Source organism: Triticum dicoccoides, chromosome 3B (assembly GCF_002162155.2).
Source record: "Triticum dicoccoides isolate Atlit2015 ecotype Zavitan chromosome 3B, WEW_v2.0, whole genome shotgun sequence".
In the NCBI taxonomy this organism is placed as follows: Eukaryota; Viridiplantae; Streptophyta; class Magnoliopsida; order Poales; family Poaceae; genus Triticum; species Triticum dicoccoides.
The window spans coordinates 354,505,455-354,513,209 of record NC_041385.1 but is presented as its reverse complement, the minus strand read 5'-3'; the positions used below and the strand labels follow the sequence as shown (position 1 = coordinate 354,513,209).

At 38.1% G+C, this 7,755-nt stretch overlaps 1 long non-coding RNA gene across 5 annotated transcripts; it reads left to right on the top strand.

The window, feature by feature from the left end:
* Positions 1–464: 464 nt before the first annotated feature.
* LOC119276055 lies at positions 465–6,176 on the top strand. Of its 5 annotated transcripts, none has more exons than XR_005136267.1 (6): positions 465–715; positions 795–1,300; positions 1,500–1,595; positions 2,929–3,040; positions 4,593–4,741; positions 5,703–6,176. It is a non-coding gene; the product is annotated as an uncharacterized LOC119276055 (long non-coding RNA). The 5 variants fall into 5 exon arrangements; XR_005136266.1 differs by having other exon boundaries at positions 465–953; positions 1,214–1,300; XR_005136268.1 differs by having other exon boundaries at positions 465–953; positions 1,195–1,300.
* The last annotated feature ends 1,579 nt before the right edge of the window (positions 6,177–7,755 follow it).

The window sequence follows — 7,755 nt, the reverse complement described above, 5'->3', positions numbered from 1 at the left end:
ATGAAGAATTTGATTATCAGAACCCTATGTCAATTGTACGTGGTGTCTGAAATCATCATTCTTATACGGTGGGTTACGCCACCAACCAAAGTTGAAAATCTTCAATTTGAGTTTTTGCAATTTTTTTAATTTTTAATTTCTTCAACTTTGCAATTTACTCAGTCTTTCCGACTATGTTCTTCATTGCTATATATATATATATATATATATATATATATATATATATATATATATATATATATATATATGATGCTACCCAACTTGCCTCCATGAAGCTCCCCCGATTGGGGCTTCATTGGGCGTCTGATCTGCCTTCTGGCGTATCTCGGCCGTTGGATCTTCACAGTAGTAAAAATCAATTTTCACCTCACGATTATTTTTCCTGGCCAATGACGGGTGAGCTCAAGCCATGCGTTTATTGGCTGGGTTGCCTGTCTTCGCGTGTAAAAAGCTTTGCCCAATCCGCTCCATGCACTCGCGCCCAATCCCATCCTCTCCCGTCCCGCTCCACACCAGCTGCCACACAACCCTAGCCCCTTACCCATCAATCCCCACAGCCCCTCCCTCCTCCTCGCTCCTGGCCATGGCCTCCACCCTAGGAGCCTCGCCACGGCCTCCTACTCCCCCTCCACCACCGTACATGCACACAGACGGCGGTGCCGGAGAAGAGCAGCTCCAGTCATGGTGGGGTGCGGCTGTGATAGAGAGGAACGAGGTCCGCCGCCCGTCTTTGTCTCCTTGCTGCCCTTTGTTGCCGATCCTCCTCTCTCCCTTCACCCCTAGCAGCATAGCAGTCAGGGACAAGGGGAAGGAGCAGGTCGACCCGACTCTATCTCTCTGCACGAGGACTAGAGGAGCAAGTGGCGAGGGAAGCCGTCACGGCCAGCGACGGCGCTGCACAGGGACGTCCGCCTCTGGTTTTCTGTCCTGTCTCCCGATCCCCTTTCGTTTAGGTGTGTTCTTTTTCCTCTTTGCCTGATTTGCTCACATGTTTGGGGTTTCGTGCTGTAGGGATAAGCTCTAGTGCGGGAGGTGTGGTATAATGCATAGGTGTATAATCTTGGCTATGATCTATGATGGTGATTTGGCTATCAACTACTAAATCCATGAATCATTCGAAAATGTTGAACTTGTTGTCCTGCTGTCTAGACATGTTTTGATTATGCTTTTAAGCACTATGCTTTGCTGATTCAGTGCCATTTATGTGGTGAAGGAGAATTTTTATGTTAAAGCATTTGGTTCTGATGGATCATATTATTGGTTCTCTGTTCAACTGAAGATGTCTTCACATAGGACTAAGGTTTGAATGTTCATGTGTTATTTTCTGCATGTTGTAGTTTCTTGTTCTTCTATGAACTATAAGGCCAATATAGATTTCTCAATGTATCATTTTGGGACTATTTGACTGCCGACCAATATTGTCATGCTGATCATTCCTCATGTCTTTGCATTTTTTGGTCTTTGTTTTGATTTCGTTGTGTGGATGTGCTTCGATTCAGGTGAGTTGAGTTCTGGCTTGGTTGGAGATGTTGATGAGGCCCGCTGGATTCATCCTTTTCGAGGTTCTGAACAAGGGCAAGCTCGACAAGGTCGAGGTGAGTGCTCGCCACAACCTCAGCTCTTGGTTTGGTTTGGATTACTCGTGTTTTTTCTTTCGACGGCAAAATAACTTCTCTTTTCAAAATACTTAGTGCGTGATCTATCTATCACATTATAATTGAGTAAGTCCAGAAAAGCCCTTTATTTGGATGAGTAAGATTCAGCGGTGTGCTCCTAAGCTATGTGTCCCTTTTCCAAATGTTAGAAAGAAAAAACTTCTGAACAACAAGGAGCACTCCACAATGAAACTCACTTAAACAGGTAGATAGATGATACCAGTTTTTGAGCCTATTTGCTCAAAATAATTAGAGTCTGAATGATTCAGACACATGCCAACCATCTTTCTCACCTCGGCATTTCGTTACACTTGATTACTGATTCGTCAAGGAGTTGTTCCACGTTCGCCTATTTCCCCAAACTGTATATATGCATTGCTCGCAAAGGAAACCAATTTAAACCCTCTTCAAAAAAATGTGGACTGTCATAAGGTTGAAAAAAAATGCATGTGTTATCCTGTAAGCACATGAATTGAAAGGCAAAATGAAAGGTCATTCAGTAGTGGATAATTTTACCTTGTTAGCCTAGACAACACTACAGGTAGTACGCAGTTGCCGACCTATATATCTCAGGACAGGGTATACAGATAGCTCCTGACCTTGCCAGAGGGTAAGTAGTTCATTTGGTTAATCTGTTTTGCATCATTTGTCGGGACTGATGATCGGTACTTGCTGTCTAAATGATTGGTACTTGTTGTCTAAATGCAGTACACGCGCATTTTAGTAATAAGTTGTTAATTGTACCTTTATATTCAGTTAGATCTCTGATAAATCAAGAAGTTGACACTTGTCAATAAGTTCAGTATATCATCTTCTGTTTGACATAATATATCATGGTCAAAGAATACAAATATTTCACAAGTAGAAAAAGCATACAAATATTAACTCTCAGTAAGAAGATGAAGTGTTCAGATATATCAATGCTTTCACTTCACTTGTCATGCTGTTATGAACTATATGTTTTGCGTAATTGTTATATCAGAATCAAAGACCCATCCGATGCTCGACTGTATCTTAGCATGCTTATCGAGTAAATTCCTTATGTCATTTTTACAGATAAATTCATTTGTTTCAAGTATCGCTTTTTTGCCATATCAACATGAAGAGTTGTCATATATTAGCCTGTTAAATTTATCGGGTGCCAAGTTCACTTCCATTTTCTTAATTATGTTTCTTCTAATTTTGGTGTTGGTGTTTGTGTTGTAAGTGAAAATATGCTCACATTTTTTTGAAATATGTGTATGCCATTAACTGATGTCACTATGTTTTCCAGGGGTATATGGACCACAAATGATGTGATATACTTGGTTGTTTCAACATGAGTACGGCTCAGTAGGAAGGTCAACCGTGGGGAGGCGCAACATAGCGCGGCCTCAGCCAATTAGGTGTCCTATCTCTTTGCCCATTGCTTCTATGGAACTCTTTTGTTTGGCTTATGAAGGCACATTCATCCTGCAAGTACAATCATGATTAAGAGTTAGAATGCCCCTGCACATCCATTTACTTTCTTACATTGATTGGTGGTTCTTATGCCTTGTATAATACGCCTTCTCACATAATAGTTTGGTAAAGAAAGAATGAACTCACTCCTGAATTTTGCACTAATTATATACTTATTTCACTATTAATAATTTGTATTTGCTATATCTTCTCTCATGAGTTCGTCAAGTTCCTTTCTCAACATGCTTAGATGCTTTTTTGTCGTAAATTTTGTGCAACGTCAGAAGTAATGGTCGATCGGTTTAGCCTTTGTGTCGGTTTCATATGTATATATGTCATTGGCCTAGCTAACATTGTGTGTCAGTAATTTATGCTTTCTTTTTTGGAATAATTATGCCTAGCTGGAAATAGAGAGGAGTTAGGTACCTGCCTGTTACTGCTCTTTTTGCTGTCTAAAGTGTTCCTTAAGCTAAACCAGTAACATGACAGTATTTTGTGTTTAACTAATATCATTCTTATCATAGTGAGTACTATATTATTCAGTTAACATCCTTTTTTTGGAAGAGGCGTGAAAGTGTAGAGGGTAGAAATGGTAATTGAATGGGTGTTCTCTTTTTACACAAGGATTCTCCGCCTGATCTTGCTATTTATGCATATCCATATGTCATTGGTATTCTTCTGATTTGCATTGATTATAGGAAGCAAGCGTACACATGAGTTGAAATTGTTCTAGTGATTCCTCGATGCTCTATTCATGGCTTTGTTCTTATTTTATCCTTCTTTCTTTGATTTGTTCTTTCCTACAAGAAGATGCCGAGTTGTGTAATATGTTCAAAGAAGAGAGAATCTGCATTTTATGAATTTTTTTCTTCTTTCTTCATTGTTACCTTAAGTTAGTGAATTTAGTTCAGTTTTACTAAGCAGCTTCATACGCATGGTCTCTCCATCTACACATCTTATTCAGTCACGAGGCCATTAAGATCTTTTGCCTTTTAGAAAAAAGGGAGATGCCATTTAGACCTTATTCTGTCCAACTTGATCTTTAACTTGCTACTACTATTTCTAAGTGTTTCCCAAGCACTGTTTTATTTGCTACAGAGAATGAGGTCACCTTATTCAGTGAATGTTCCAATTAAAAAAATAGAAACCGAGCAATTAGTTTCACTCTTAAATTTTGTATAGTAGTTCAGATTATCCAATAAATCATTTGTCAATAGGGTCAAATTATTTAAGTTGAATTAGTTGTTCCAAATTACCCAATACAAATGTTGTACAACAGAGCGAAGTTGTTCCATTCATAGATGTTGAGCCAAAATATCCTTTATCTGGAACCATTTACGTAAATAACTAACATTAAAAGAAACAACTTTACTTAAGGTCAGCGCATTCAAGAATTTGTCATTAAATCATTTGTTCACCAGTTCTTTATTACTTGAGAGATACTGTGATAAACTTATATCATTGCTTACTATATATATGTCTTGATGATGCCTGCAGGCTTGTTGCAAGCCTCAGCTAGATCAAATAGTGGGCCTTCTATATATATCTTCCTGTCGACCAGAAGAAACAATACATCAATCCTTTGCCTCCTTCTTTCTTGCTCAGATCCCATGATACAACCTCGGCGGCTGGCCAGCGAATAACAGGTAATTTCTCTTCCAATTTGATGATGATGGATGAGAATCAGTTCTATGATTGTAGCTTATAAAAACAAATGTTGGATGTCCCTTATGTGATGTACTTTGTTGTCATGATAGATACAATTGCTGATTAGTAGGTGCTCACCTCTGAATCCTTCTTTAACCGATTTACATTGGAGTTTGTACAAAGGAGACTATAATTTTTTATATTCGTTCAAGCATGGATTCCCTCTTTAGCCTATGTACGTTCTAGAAATAGGTACACACCTTGGAGAAACTTGAGAGCTACTCCCTCCGTTCCGAATTACTTGTCTTGGATTTGTCTAGATACGGATGTATCTAGCAGTCTAGATACATCCGTATCTAGACAAATCCAAGACAAGTAATTCGGAACAGAGGGAGTAATAAATAGTGTAAATAGTGCTAAGCAATTACTCTGATTGTCATTCTATGCTATCATCACAACACAGGTCAATAGACAGTCAACAAATGTGTAATCAGCTTTCCCTGGGTACTGCATCATCTACTAATAATCAAATTTTATAGCAAACGTCTTATAAATTAGCATATCTATTTCTCTAGTTGGATAGCTTTTATTGTGACTACAAAGAATATAGTTTGAGGATGGCATGTCAGTTCTTCTTTGTCTTACGTACTTCCTCCATTCCAAAATATAGTGCGCCCGCGGCTTCCCGAGGTCCAACTTTGACCATATATTTAACCAACTAGACCGACTTCGGCAGGAGAAAAATTATATAATTGAAAACTTCTTTTGAATATGAATTCACTAGTATAACTTTTGCTCCCACCGCAATCGGTCCCATTGGTTCAATTTATGGTCAAAGTTGAAGCATGGGAATAGAGGAAGCACTATATTTTGGAACGGAGGGAGTATGAAGTAATTTCTAAAATGTCTTAGGCTTCCCTATAACTATAAATTGATGGCATGTCATTAAAACCTACACAGTGCACCACCGATGGTGAAAATACCTCACAGGATGATGTTGGACATTCTTATACAAACTTCAGGCCTACTGGTGGCTGAATCGAAGTAAAATGTGATAGTGGCATGATGAGACCATGTCAGAATTCTTGTTGCTATGGAAGCAAAAGGATTCATGAAACCCACGGTGAAAACAGAGAAAAGATACTACAATTACAGTAGCATGGAGAAACCGAGGACACGAAATGAGTCTGAAGAATGCTATGGCTGATTCGTTCTAGCTAGGTACATGCAAGCTTCTCTTACATATATGCAACGTAACAACGTGAATGACTAGAACTATTGTGATGTTGCTCTATTGTAATTCACGTTGTAATTCAAGAGTCTAGAACTATTGTGATGTTGCTCTATTGTAATTCACGTTGTAATTCAAGAGTTGTGTATCAGTGACCGCATACACAAGACAATCTTGAATATTTTGTTGGGTCTATGTTTCTATGTACTGGAGTTTAGGTTATCACTTACTTACCAAAGATCTGTCTAGGTTGTGTACTGAAGGGGCATTGAAGATGCAGCGGAGGTAAGTCACTTATTCGCTTTGCTGAACGAAGATGCGGAGGAATGAGAAGAAGTAATGACGACACTGTCCGACCGATATTTGGACAATACTCTGAATCTAACCGTGCATGAGTAGGAGCAACTGTCATAGAGCTGCTGGATTAAAATATATATACCCGCTAAAACCATGTTGGCGATGAAAATAGTTTCTTTTAGTAAGGACATATTCGACCCATGTTTAAATGGGGCTTGCGATATACCGTTGGAAAGCTATGGACACGAACATCATGACCTAAGTTGAATTTTTGGCAAGATGCAAGCGGTTTAAGAGCATTTTTGAAAACCGTTTTTTCTTCACACAGAAAACATGAATCGTATTTTTATTCGCATTTCTAAACCATTTATCGAAATGAGTCAAATAATATGGCGTTGGAAAGCTGCTGCAAAACCGCTCCTTCCACATGTTGAAAGTTTTCTCTAATTCTCTATAGATAAAGAGTAATTTGGAAAATCGTAAAATTTTGCAAACCGAACAGCCGAGTTCGTATTTTTGATGTCATTTATAAACGGCTAATCCAACTGAGGCAAATGATATGACGTTGGAAATCTTATGAAAATCCGCTACTTTTTCATGTTAAAAGGTTTTTCTAATTTGGAACGGTTAAAAGTAATTTAGAAAACAATACAAGTACCACCGAATTCATATTTTCAAGCTAATTTTTTAACCGTACATCCGAAAGCAGCAAATGATATGAAGTTGGAAAGCTCGAGGAAATGCGAAACTTTTTGGTATATATTGTCTCTCCCAATTCCTTACAGTTTTGAGTAAATTTTGAAAATGGCTAAAAACGTATTTTCGCCGTAGTTTCTACAAATTTTATCGGATTGGGGCAAATAATATACTGTTGAAAATCTACAAAAAATGCGAAACTTTTTCATGTTGATCGTTTTATCTAATTCCTAACCATTTTCAAGTAATTTCGAAAATGATGAGATAATTCGTTCTGCCTCTATCGTGAAATAGATTCTTCGAAAATGCATCGTGTGAAGAATTTGAACTTCTCGGCATGTCTATTTGAACTTCATTATGTTTTTCATGTGTTTTTTTCTCGTAGCTCTCCATCCACTGCTCATAGCTCTCCATCCACTCACCGGAATTGAGCAAGTGATTTACCGATGGAAAGCTGTTGTAAACACGCAACTTTTCTGTGTTGATCATTTTTTCATACTCGCGACGATTTTAAAAGTTTTTCATGTGAAACTCATTCAGTGTAGTAGTTGAACTTCCTGTTGTTTTCACATTGAACTTATGTGAGGTATTTTTGTTTGTAATTTTCTCATCCATTCGTCAGTGTTACACAAACGATATTTATTTTGTACAACCCTCTCTCACAATAATTTTGTTAACTTTCTCCGACCGAAGACTTGAACTTATAACAACAACAAAACTAGACCATGCCCTTTAATTCATTTTCTCATATTAAACGCACACCATGTACTACATGAACTTTTTCCGTTT